General features: G+C 32.7%; 1 protein-coding gene across 1 annotated transcript in view; it reads right to left on the bottom strand.

Annotated features, from left to right (window-relative positions):
* The window catches only part of LOC106720332, a 153381-nt gene that overhangs the window by 138763 nt on the left and 681 nt on the right, over window positions 1-13937 (bottom strand). The gene's annotated exons all lie outside the window — the stretch shown is intronic.

Below are 13937 nucleotides of genomic sequence, written 5' to 3'. Positions count from 1 at the left end.
TATTTTCAGCTATCGTAAATATAATTGTCTTAACAGTAAAGAATAAACAAATTACTCTATTAAACTGGGTTAGTGCCATTAATCAGTGGTTAAACTATTGCAAACTAATTATCAAACACATCGCCATCAAATTGTATATATCACTATTTTTTTTTTTTTTTTTTACTTTTTGTATGGGATTCAGTTTCGCACAAAAATTGTTGTTGTTTTTCGTTGTTCAGTCAGGTAACATATCTTCTTGTTAATCTCTAGATTAACCAATAATATAACATTAAGATTTTTCTATTTTTCTATTCAACAAGACACCTGATCACCTGACAAAATCATACCAAAAGCCACTGCCTTGGAACATCCTGTACATAGCTCACAGGCGTAATGTGCGATAGAAAAATGCCTCTCAAGATTAAAGGACATCTGTATAAAACAGCAATTAGACCCGCTATTGTGTATGGTTCAGAATGTTGGGCTACAAATAAACATCATCTTAATAAGCTACACTCTATAGAAATGCGCATGCTATGCTGGTCAGCAGATGTCACACTGCTAGACAAAATCCGAAATTTTGATTTTTTTATAAAGCATATTTGATTCCTGGCCATTACAATAATGTGGGCCCAAAAAAAATGACCTCCTTTGATTAGTTTTTCTATTTTCAAAGACGTGTATCTATTAAATTAATTTATTGCAACGCCCGGTTGGAGTCAACGTCTATTGTAATTCTTAGTGCATCAATGAGTCAGTGCTAATATAATCCTTGGATAATGTATGTCATGTTTGTCATGGTCTAGATGTACCAGCAATGGACACGCGATACCGAAGCGCCGATATTCCCACGCTTCGTTTATAAACAGGGAAATAGCTACACATAACAAGACTGAGTATTTAGGTTTGTTAAGTATTATACAATACGTATATACATATCAAATTCATAATCAATTCTCAACATATAAAAAATTACGAAGTTTTTGTCAAAATTAGAGATCTCTGATTCTCGCATAGTGATTACCAATTACAATTTTTTTTTTTTCAAATTACATAGAATGTGATAGCAACGACTTAAACGACTATTTTAAGTATATGTAAAAAATCTAATTCTAGATATGAAATGAGAATTATTTGTAACACCTTATGACCGCATTGATGCGGTTTAATCTAACCGCAATTACTTATTAAACGGCAATTTTAGATCAAAAAGTGGTGACAAATTGATTTTGTTTCACAGATTACACGGTCACTTTTTGTTTATAAAAATCAATTAAGAAAGAAGGAATAAAGAAGAAAGAAATTATTATACTACTAACTTAAAATCACACATAACTGAATACTTAGACTTGGTGTTAAGTTACCATTTATGGTTATTCTGGGTAATTCTTACGGTGAAGGAAAACATCATGATGCTACCTGTACATATCTGAGAAGAAATTCAATGATATATGTAAAGTCAACCAACCCGCATTTGGCCAGCGTGGTAGGCTCGAAGCCCCTCTGTGGGGACGTATAGTGAGCTGATGATGATGATGTGGTTATACCTGGTTATAACTGGATAATCTGGTTATACCCACATTAGGTAATGCCTGTAACAATTATTCTCCTTAATTATTTGATGATTCTAATTTTAGTGATGTAATTAATGTTATCACTGACAGAGTGGTAAACAGTTTCAGTCTTACTTTTTACAATAAAGACTTGTGAAAGTGTAAACTATAAGCAGGCCTTTTATCATTTTAATATGTTAAATAATTATAGTTAATTTGCCACATAGAAACTCTTACATATTCATATGAAATATAAAGTAATTATAACTCTTAATATTCATACGCACAACAATTTTTTATTTTATTATATTTGTATATATACACCTGAACAAATAAACGTTTCGGTAATGTTTTCTATACTTCTTCATATGTTGTGTTTAATTTTACATAAAAACTTTCAATGTGATTGTCAATGCCGTAATGATATTTGAAGGCTTTTTGCTTTTAAACTGTGTTTTTACTGTTATCGCTACAAATAAAAATGTTGATAAAGATCACTTTCACTTTTATATAAAAAAATCGAAAGACACATGAATAAGCATTCTTTTTGGAATCAAATATAATTTTTACTACTAGCCCCTCGTCCCCCTTGATCATCGACTAGCTCCTTCCCTTTAACTAGGACAGCTCTCCTTCATTGTCGGCTGGCGACACCGTTGGATACTGGTACTGTAAATATTAGATTTCATAAAAATTCTATTTATATGATAAACTATAACATAATTAATATAAACAATCTATTATATAAAATTCTCGTGTCACGGGGTTCGAACTTGAACTCCTTTTTTTTTTAACTACGCGCGGACGGAGTCGCGGGCGACAGCTAGTAATATATAATAATGTTAAAAGTCATATTCTTCATTATACAAAATATATTGATACACGTACTTATATTAATCAATGTTTTACAACGCAAGTAATCGCTCCGCATGCCTGCGAAACACAAGAATGTTAATACCGTGCAGACCATGAAACAGTGCACTATTGCTTTTACTCAGGCGTGTGACGTTATCGACGATCTTGCATGAAAAACGTTTACTTGAAATAACGCAAATACAATAGTGTTATTAGCTTACAACTATCACACGGCCGGGGACCCGCGCGGAGGTTGCATACGACACGTTTTTGTTCAAAATCATCGATTGTTCTTCAAGTCTAACGTGCGCATGGAAAATATAACAAACTCTACGTCAGTTAAAATATTTTTATATACAATTGGCATTCTTTTACCATGGAATCATTTTTGAACCGCAATGTACCATATTTTATGAATAACTTTTCAAAGTTAATAGTTTAAAAACTAAATATTGAGAGATTATGAACGTGAAATTCCAATCAAGTGACAATTATACAAAAGCATATTTTTTATGAGAATGAGGTGGATGATTTTATGCTTTGACAGTGGAAACACGGACTAAAAGTTAAAAGTTTTATTGTAAAAAAATTGGTCTATTTTATTTATTAACCAAATATTCTTTTTAATTACTCTGTGTAACATATTAACAAAATTAAATTTTGCTGTGTATTTTAAGTCAATATTTTTACGCTGTATTAGAAATTTCGACAGTATGTGTAACGATTAAGAAAACGTGAAGTAAGGCATTACATTTACATATTTCTCTGTAAATAGTTTAACAACCTTGGCTTTATTTACACTCAGTTGATGAAATGCCAACAGGCAGTTGTTTTTGTAAAAAATACTATCATTAATATAAACTATTCGAGAAATAGTGGATTCTATTGGTCAATTTTCTATTGTTTGATATTTTTTTACGATTATTCACAAAGAGTAATGATTGTCACCTCTTCCTGAAACCTTGGGTATAGTTTTTGTTTTTATAATTAAAAAAACTAGTCTAGTAAAAGACACTCTTCTTTTGAAGGTGAACGGAAACACATATGATATTTATTCGATTGAGTCGTTGTTAGTGTAATAAATGATATCGAAGCACTTTGTTCAAATGTCAGGTGTGTCTCTACAATGGAAGGATGGTAACAATGTATCTATATGTCCGTTGGTAGCATAGCTACAGTATATTAATACAGTAGAAAGTGTATATAAACGAAGAATTTTGTTTATACATATTTGAATTTAAGCTGTTCATTTCAGTACTTTAAACTGCTTCAGTAAGTTTTAATTTAACTTTACGTAAATTATAATAAAATTATTAAGACATTACATACTGGACACTAATTTTTTTTCACCTGCTATATCTGGTCTAAGATCAGGTCTTCAAAATTATGACAAAAAGATTGAGTATGGATGTTTTGGCCTTGGTATTACACGGTCAAAACATATATTGAAAATAAATACTTCGTTAACAACGCCTCATATTGGTTTGTGATCCTAATACAATCGCCGCTTACTTTTATCGCGTCTTGTTTAGAACAAGTCAAGGTTCTTCAGATCATTGGCACTAATAGTCGACGACATTAGTCGTTTGGACACAAAAAGGCGAGGCTCAGTCGTTTGCTTTGCTCGTTTTGCCCTAAATACGTTATTTATATTTGTTTCATGTAGTTATGCGTCGAACGTGATAAAAAAATTACAGGACATAGAAAAGTTAAATTTTTCATGATTGAGGCCAGTATTAGTATTCTAAACAAGATTATTTTAACTAACTATGTTATCGTGTGCAATCATTAATAATTAACAACATAAATATTTACATATGTTAAAAGTTTATTCGCTTGTTTTCTATTCATTAATTTCTGCTGGAAATAAGATGAACCTAAACATAAATAGAGCAGGAAAATATCACCATACTACGAAAGTACTTAACCTGAAGACATCAAATTATTTCCATTACAATCAAGGTTCCTAAAATAATTTAAGGCCTTATCATATAAGACTTTCGTCATGGCGTATTTAACATCAATGTCAACTTATTAAAAAAATTGAAAACGTGTTTATTTAATACAAATAATTACTTCGTCAATGACAACAACAAATATTAATCAAATGAAAATTAAACAATTTAAATTCAGATAAATTGAATAGAAATGTAGATTGAATTATTGTACAGGAGCCTTGCAAATAATGGAATTCAAAGGGCAATGTAATGATCTTAATACGAGTATAAGAGGTCAACGCACCGTAAATAGACCTACTATAACATAACCAAAAAGTCTTGAGAATGTATTTCTTCATTAGGTAACAGAAGCTCTCTCAGAGTATTAAGGTGTTTTAGTCGTTGTTTGTTTTTCCCTTTGTTCTTATATATTTCCATTTTTTTAAAGGGGGCATACCTGCGGCGGGAACAACAAGGTGATCATCGACGCCCATTGACATCCGCAATACTTAAACGCACGGACATACTTAAATATGAGGAATATTCTTAGAATCATCCCTTCAGCTTTCGTAGTCGGTGCGATACACCTAACTAAACTTAATATAATTAAATTATTTAAAATTTAAATTTTATTTACGTAGTTCACAGAACGGATACAATCACGCACCTCGAATACAGCGTCAGTCAGTAGGGTAAATAGTTGCGCACCGGTTCCACCGGAGATCCCGGAGCCCTGCCAATGGCACTAGAGGTTTTATTGGGTAAAACCCCACATAACCTTGCTTCTCCCCAAGAGTAGGGTATATTTTTTTTAAGATTACCCCCGATTCCAAAAAAAAAGGTTGCAATTGATCATTCAATTTTTTTAGGACTTTCGCTATGTCTTCATTAAATTCACCACAATATTAACCCTATTAAATACATTAGAAATATAAATACATATTTCATGTTACCATGTCACTAACTAGTAATTTATCATAATTCATTATTCACGCTGTTGTGATGTTTGTTGGATTGGTATTTTACGTAAACTTAATTGTTTTCGTTTTGTGTAACTTACCAGTTATTGGACACGTCAATTATACACGATTTACCTGTTGCAGTAGCTTAGGGAAATCAATTGCCGTGGCATTTAAAAAATGGTATTTTTTACATGAATGTATCTTTCGATATTCTGTTGATATTGTATAGAGATATGTAAATACATATCTTATTTTATATTAAAAGTAATAATGTTCTATGTAAACTTAATGTGTCGTAACTATGATGTCGGTGGCTCAGGGGTTAAACACTTGACTTGCAATCTGCAGGTCTTGGGTTCGAATCCCGCCATATACCAATGTGATTTTGATCATACGTACATTTATCTGACGTTCCCAAGGTTGAAGGACAACATCGCGATACAACCAGCGCATATCTGAGAAGAAATTAAAAATATATGTGTGGAGTCAACCAACCCGCACTGGTTGACTATGGCCTAGTCCTCCTTACTTAGGGTAGGCTCTGAGCCCCTCGGTGAGGACGTATAGTGAGCTGATGATGATGATTCCATGAATGAAGATGCTTCATATTATTATTCAGTATTACATCGCTAAGACATCTCTTGTATAGTTTATTTAATAAATAAATAATTGTATACAAATGCAAAGGTTTATATTATTACTAGATATTGCCCTCAAATTTGTCGGCGTGGAATTAAAAATAAAACTTAGTACGTAGCTTATGTTCTATTCCAGGCACTAATCAATCTTTGTGTCAAATTTTATCCACATCCGTTTAGCCGTTTTGGAGTTAACTGCTAACATACATCCATCCATACATCTAAACGTTTGAATTTATAATATTAGTAAGAATAGAAGTTAGTCATGTAAGTAAGATAAAGCAAGTAAACTGAAGCATGTGATCTTATTTACATTAACGGGCATAATCATAAAATTCAAAATTTACAATCAATTAAAGGCAGATTACAGGTTGAGCATGGGTCACATGACGTGTGATTCAATTTCCATGACCCACATTAAATGCTTGGAACATTCTAAAATTGACCTTAACGCATCTGGTAACGCAGTATCGACGGTCGGCAGAATGAGCTTGACTTGTTTACAAATAGTGGTTATTAACAACACAACAAACGGAATTGTAAGGATAATTTGAATGTAAATAGCTGAACTAAAACTAAAATCCTCAGCTGATTCGCTGAGAATGAAGTAAAAATGTTGAGGACATAACAAATATTCCTCGTTTCTTCATAGTTAACTTTAATCATCATCATCATCATCATCAGCTCACTATACGTCCCCACCGAGGGGCTCGGAGCCTACCCCAAGTTAGGGGTGACTAGGCCATAGTCAACCACGCTGGCCAAGTGCGGGTTGGTTGACTTCACATATATCATTGAATTTATTCTCAGATATGTGCAGGTTGCATCACGATGTTTTCCTTCACCGTAAGAACGTCGACAAATATACATATGTAAATCGAAAATCGAAAAACACATTGGTACATGGCGGGATTCGAACCCAGGACCTGCAGATTGCAAGTCAAGTGCTTAATCCCTGAGCCACCGACGCTCTAACTTTAATATACATATGGAATCTAAACGTAACTTTATCAAGCGGCGTGTGAATCGACTGCATAAGTAAAAGACCCAAATACGTCGAGTGAGTCGATAATGTTATCAATGATACAGCCGCTCCACTTTTACCTACTTTATATACGAAATTAGCTGTCGCTGCGACTCCGTCAGCGCGTAATTAAAAACAATTAGTAGCCAATGTGTTCTTCTAGACTATCTTCTACATCTGTGCCAATTTTCCTCAAGATCCGTAGAGCCGTTCCGGAAATACCTTCTAACAAACATCCTTCCATCTATCCATCCATCCATCCAAATATTCGGATTTATAATATTACTAAGATTAAACAAACATTTTCAATTTAAATTAGCATAATAAAACACCGAAAATATAAACATACAGCACGATAAAATACAAACGTATATGATAGACACAAAACCCTAAAAATAACAATTTTTCGAACTCCATTTTATGTTCAATCATTAAACTTGATACTTAACATTTATCCGGTTCTCTTAAAAAAAAACAAACATAGTAAAAGCATTCTCGTTTTAATACGATCATTAAAATAGAGTATGAACGAAGTTAACATGCCAACTAACTAAGCTATTAACACCATCCAAGTACTTAATTAGCACAAGCGAATGACGGGGGCATGCGAAAAAAATCTGCTTTACAATTGAAGCATCCGCCTACGTTGATATAATTCATTTAACACCGTTGACACGGCACAATAGACCTTACAATTCATAGACAGGGTCAAGTGCGAGATCTCAGTAATGTAATTTAACCCTGTCACAATTGGCGTTATTCAACCAGTTATTGTCGAGACTTTCCGACTTTCAGATATCTGGTGTGAAATAATAATATGAACGAGTTTTTTTGATGTGATCCGTTCATCAATTCGACAAATATATGCAAATTTATTGCAAAAAAGTAATAAAATGAAACAACGTAAGTCAGTTGTTCACATCGTAATGTATTCTAGAAAGATCACGATTTCTAAGTATTATTAATTTACTTTAAATGAACTATTGAAAATACTAGTAATTATTTTATTTTTTTCTTTTATCTTGAATAATCAAACTGATGTAATTATCGATATCTTGTTTATTGGTTGATGAAAATAAATAAATTACTTTTATTCGTTTACGTCTTAGTTAAATTATTTCAGAGTATACATAGAAATACTTAGTAGATTAGTAATTACTGAAGTGAGAGTTAATCCATTAATAGTCCGTTTCCGAGCCCAAAATCCTCGCATAAAACATGATGTTATCAATATTTTGTCAAAGATAATTAATCCTTGGTCTCAGGAACCCAACAGTAACATATCTATTTTCATAAACTTAATCGATACTTGTAAATTACTTGTACTTTATTGTCACTAATAACGTATAATAGGTACATACTATCTTATTGATTTTAGGCTTAGTTGATATTCGCGATAGCTTTTCACAATTTGAAAATATCAATTTAGAGTTGTAATAAATTTGTGTCTTTTCCGTGCTTTATGATTTTGTAAGAACATTCATTAACTTAGGTAACATGGCCTTGCGTGTTCGCGTCGCTCGTATGCAAATTGTTGTGAGAAAACATAACTTGTTATATTGTATATCTAAAAGTGGGCTTCCATAGTGTGTGATTCTATGAATAGTGGCCGATTGAACCGTCCGACGATGGAAACCACTTAGTCTGTTAGTGTAGCACAACTTTTTGTCCATAAAGTCTGCCGCGAATCGACAATTTCGAATCGATAACTTCTTGTACGGTGCGTAGCTTTAGGTGATCTTAATAAATCGTGCGCCGTAGAAACACAACTTAAGAATTTAAAAATTCATCTAGCTAGAAGATACATTGCATATTTTACTGAAAAAATATTATAATTTATATTAAAACAATACGAGGAAAACTATTCAATTTTGCTTTATATGCGAACTTTGACATGTTTGATAATGCGCGCGTTTACAAATAGGAATTATTGTTTGAAATTCAACAGATGTTTTGTCTATTTCAAATCCATCCACAGTATGATTATAAAATACTGAAGTATGAATAATGTGATAAGTATTATTTATTTAGAATACAGGGGGACAAAAATTTGAATTTGATAGATAAACACATAGTTTACGTACAACAAAACTATATGTTGCAACTAGAAACAAGTCAACTGCAAACATAAGATAACAAGTTATTGAACTCTCCTTTGTATTTTATTTATTTATTCAAATGGAATACTTAACCGCACTACTGAATACCAATGACGAATTAATTAAAAAAATAAACGTTTTTTATGATTATAACTAGCGACCCACTGCGGCTTTTCCCGGGTGGCAAAGAATACACATCTGATTTCTTTTCTGTCATATCAGTACCCTTTCTGTTGACGTCCCGTCTACAAATTAATAAAAACTTTTGGGTTACCTATGTGTATTTTTTGTGATTGTGATTTTTCTAAACTGTTTAACATATTTAAATACTGGAAAGGCAATGTAACATTAAATAATCCTAATAACGAAAATATTTTATTGGCTAAGGATTTATATTTAAACTAATAAATAACGCCGCAAAAAACGTGCGACTTATAATTTATTTTTTAAAATAAAAAAATGGTTATTGTACGAAAACCATGAATGATAGAGATATGATATTGCTCACTTTTTTGCACCGCATTTTTAGATCTACAGCTCTATCATACATCATTTTTTCTAAATCTAACTGTTTAGCCTATGTAGTCAATAAAAGCAGATTTTTAAGGGGTTCAGAAATACGATGTTTGTTAAGCTTTAGTTATAATAAAAATAGCCTATATTAATAAGGGATTATGAAGCTTTCTAGTGACAAGACGTTTTGAAATCGGTCTAGAAGTTTATGAGTTTGTTCGTTACATACAAAAATACAAATCTTTATATATTAATACAGAATAATTGATTAAATTACATACGTCTACCGAGTTTCAATTAATTTGGAATTCAAACAAATTACATGTCGATATCTGCCTTGGATTTCAATTACATCCTGTTCGTATGTTTATTACGTTTTAGTATATATTATATAAATACTATTTATATACTTGCATCTTTTTTATAATTTAAATTGCATATCACATTATGTATTCTTGTAATACAATTTCTCTTGCTATTAATTATATTAAAATGTTACAATGTCGTGCACTGTCTTTCTTATATCAATTAATTTGGCCTTTTAAATCTTTCTCGAAACATTCCACTTTCCACTCTACCCTTTCTCTCTACTCTAATCTTTATCTGGAGCGAAGGAATTTACCTAAATTCACCTCAATTCTTCACGAAATCTTACGACGGTGCTCTTTATTACAATTCCTTCAAAAGCAGTCAAGTTTTATAACACAAAATAAGAAATCCAGACATATACTAATTAAATTCAATTAAGACTTTAATCATATAAACATTGAATTAACCTTTGGCATTACAGATCGTTGTTTAACTGGCACACTACTATAGTTGTCGAAAATCTATCTTATGTCGATGTACTTTAAGCTTAAATTGCATAAACTACATATTGAAGATGTCAATAAAGTTCGTCTAAGAAGTAATGCGAGTTGCTTGTTCCATATCTGAGGTTATTTACAATTTCTGTAATCGTGGCCAATTCAAACGATGCCGGAGAGGCTATAAACAGTTTCCTAATTGGCGATAGTTACTTTAACAATGCGATAATCGTATACTTCCCCGGATCCAGCCTAATACAGAATTGACATACATGCTAAGAGAAGTCCAAGGCACATTTATTGCTCTTCTGAAAGAAGGGTAAGGTTTTTCGTTGGTATGTTTATTGGAATGTTTCGCCTGCCTTTCAATCCACTTAATTGAAATTTCAATAACACATAGAGGATGCGATACCTATATCTGTCACAGCATAAATATTATTTGACTTATATCTATCAGTTCTCCCATATTTTTGGTAAGAAAGAATTTTATTTTATTTTTTCTAAGACATATCGTATCGCAATCATATCTTTTATTTCTATTTATATCAATACACATGTTCTCTTGACATTTTTGTGTGAGAGAATTTATCTAATCATTGACATTCAAAAGCCGAACCAACAACTCTCGATGCGCGTATTGCGCTCACGGATTTACTACAGTTACAAGATAAATACGCCGCAAACAATCAACATAGTTACAAGTGTAGGAACAAATTTTCAAGCATCAAATTTTAAACATTTTATTATATGAATTAAATACTTATGAATATGTGGTGTCTTCAAAATGAAGATTACATACTTAATGATGAGACATGTCCGTTGGGTCGCGAAATGAGAATTTCGAGAATCTTAAGCGATTCATTTATTTTAAAGATTGTTCTATAGGCCATTCATACACTAGGCAACGTAAATGGCCTAAAATAATATTCTATTGTCGATTCGCGAGAATTCCGTACACGCAGCGTTAAATCGTCGACCAGAGTCGTCTATTCAATCAGTATAAACATAGCAAATACTCGTACATGTCAACTACATAGATTTGCTACGCCATCTTGAAAATTGCAGAGACTTTTCTCTCGACGATCTTGCCAAACAGGTTGCGAATGACTGGAGATTGCGACAAAAATCGGCGACGCGCGCTATGTACGAACCTCTATGACATTGCATTGTGTAAGTCGCTTAGCAACTATTCTTTTTTTTTAATGTTTGAAAATGCGTTTGCGCATCCCTCCCGTTTCCAGGAGGGTATGTGGGACTCGCCAGCCACGAGATGAGATGTAACCGGAATACCCACTAAAACCCAACGATGCTCTTTCACGTCGCCTAATGACTGGGTCGCGGGAACACTTGCGCAAGTGTACGAAAGGCCTAAGTCTACAAGTTAACATTTTTAAATAAAGTTAATGCATACAACGATTTTACTAAAGTATTAATGGGATAGCTTTGCCTTAGCATTAAAAATAACAACGGAATTGCTGGTTGCCTGAAGACGGCCAAGTTATTAAACACGTTAGAATAATCAGCAATCGGTTACGTCATGTATCGGGTATTGTTTACACCAACGACAATTAACATCTGATACGTGTAATTTATTCTAAATTATAACACAATTAAGATAACGGTATTAGCTAACCAAATCGTTACTAGGAGATGTTTTCTATTAAAGCTTAAAATAAAAATATCATTCCATATCTGGTATTATTTGATCTTTTCCTTTTGTTGTATGTGCTTTGTTTACGATTACAATGTTATTTCGACTACTTATTTACTGATATCAAGTAAGTTATTTGATTTTATTAATCGTTTTTTTTATTTCTTATAGTTTAATACTAGCAAGTTAAAATCATATTATTATCAGTCATACTAGCTGTCGCCCGCGACTGCGTCCGCTTATGAAAAATAGATGTTGGCCGATTCTCAGACCTACTTAATATGCTCACAAAATTTCATGAGAATCGGTCAAGCCGTTTCGGAGGAGTACGGGAACGAAAACTGTGACACGAGAATTTTATATTTAAGATTTGTAATTGACAATTAGAAATGTGAAACCTGCTCATTATAATTTTAAAGAAGTTTTAAGAAATTTCGATATCGAATTAACAAAGAACTTTTTCAATAACACCTAACTGTACTCAATGTTTGTTTTTGTTATTGAATTGCGTCCTCCTGACCGCCGTCTGAATGGCTTTATTATCGTTCCATTAACTATTATTAAAAAGAAAAACAATAGATAAAACAATGATTATTAAAAGTTAAACAACATTCTCATTTTATTAACACACGTTTGTCTTTACCTTCTTCTACTTCGATTAAATTATGAATATTGTTTTCGGGATTTTCTACTTCTATTTTTTTGCAAGATGATAGCGAACTGACAAGCAGAACTGGTGTTATTTTGTGTTTAGCGTTCCCAATTTTTATGGGACAGAAGAGATAAACTGGAGATTATATTTTCCTATTTAATCTCACCTTCAGCCAAGTCACATTCCATCCTTATTTAAGGGTGTGAATGAAAATAGAACTTGAATTTGGCGTACCAAACACATTGGATGGATTACAGAAGTACATCAACGATTTATTTCACCGGCAGAATATGCCCGTGTGGACTCTACTGCTGTTAAACATTTGAATTATATTTTTATCCAAGTTTAGACTCGGTGAACTTGTTATATCCTTTTCTTGGATAGTCATGGAATATGTCTCAATTGAATTTCAGGTAACAGTTGCTACAAAGTTTCGCAAAACTCTATAGGTCACGATAAAGTAATAATGCCATTGTCACAAGAATCTACTCATTACCAAAAAATAACAATAAATCAATGATAATGTCAAGACTTTCTTGCGTGTCGATTTCTCGTTATAATAAATGATGTTGATAGTAAAGAATTAGGCGCAAAGCGGGTTAATAATCTGAATAACGTTTCTTAAATACTGCGAAACAAAAGGTCGTAAGATTCAATAGTCCAAATGATTCCTTATCATTACAGTTATGTTCAGTATAATTGGGATGGTTGAAAAGAATTTTTGTATTTGCAAGACCTTCTTACAAATTATGAAATCATAAAATTAAGTCAATTAACAGGTGATATCATGGACGAACACAAACAGGATAGTAGCAAATATATGTCGATTATTTATTATTAGGTTCTAAATATTACTGTTAAATCTTAGCGCATAAAAACTTCCTTCTGTTTTCTGAATTCCCATAACGCGAAGCAGCAACTATGTAACCAAATATGTGTGAAAATTACACGCGAAGATTTGAAAAGGAAAACATTTTACGTTGATTTTTGATTGTACAAATATTGCATCGATTTCGCATCGATCCATCGGCGCTGTTCCGACCGATGCGGTGAAAACGAGTCGCGTCGGCCGGCTACCGGCAAGGCGGCGGCGTGCCGGTGTGTCGGCGTGTCGGCGCGTTGCGTGATATTCGCAGACACCTGCCCACTTTACGTGAACATAGTACTTCGATCTATTAAACTTTTCGACAATAATCGCTCTAATGTTTTCATTGTTCAGAAAGGTCACGGTCGGCAACTGTGTATTTGATAATGAAAACATACCT

Source organism: Papilio machaon, chromosome 8, assembly GCF_912999745.1.
Source record: "Papilio machaon chromosome 8, ilPapMach1.1, whole genome shotgun sequence".
Classification (NCBI taxonomy): Eukaryota; Metazoa; Arthropoda; class Insecta; order Lepidoptera; family Papilionidae; genus Papilio; species Papilio machaon.
This window is presented reverse-complemented; position numbering and strand designations above follow the sequence as displayed.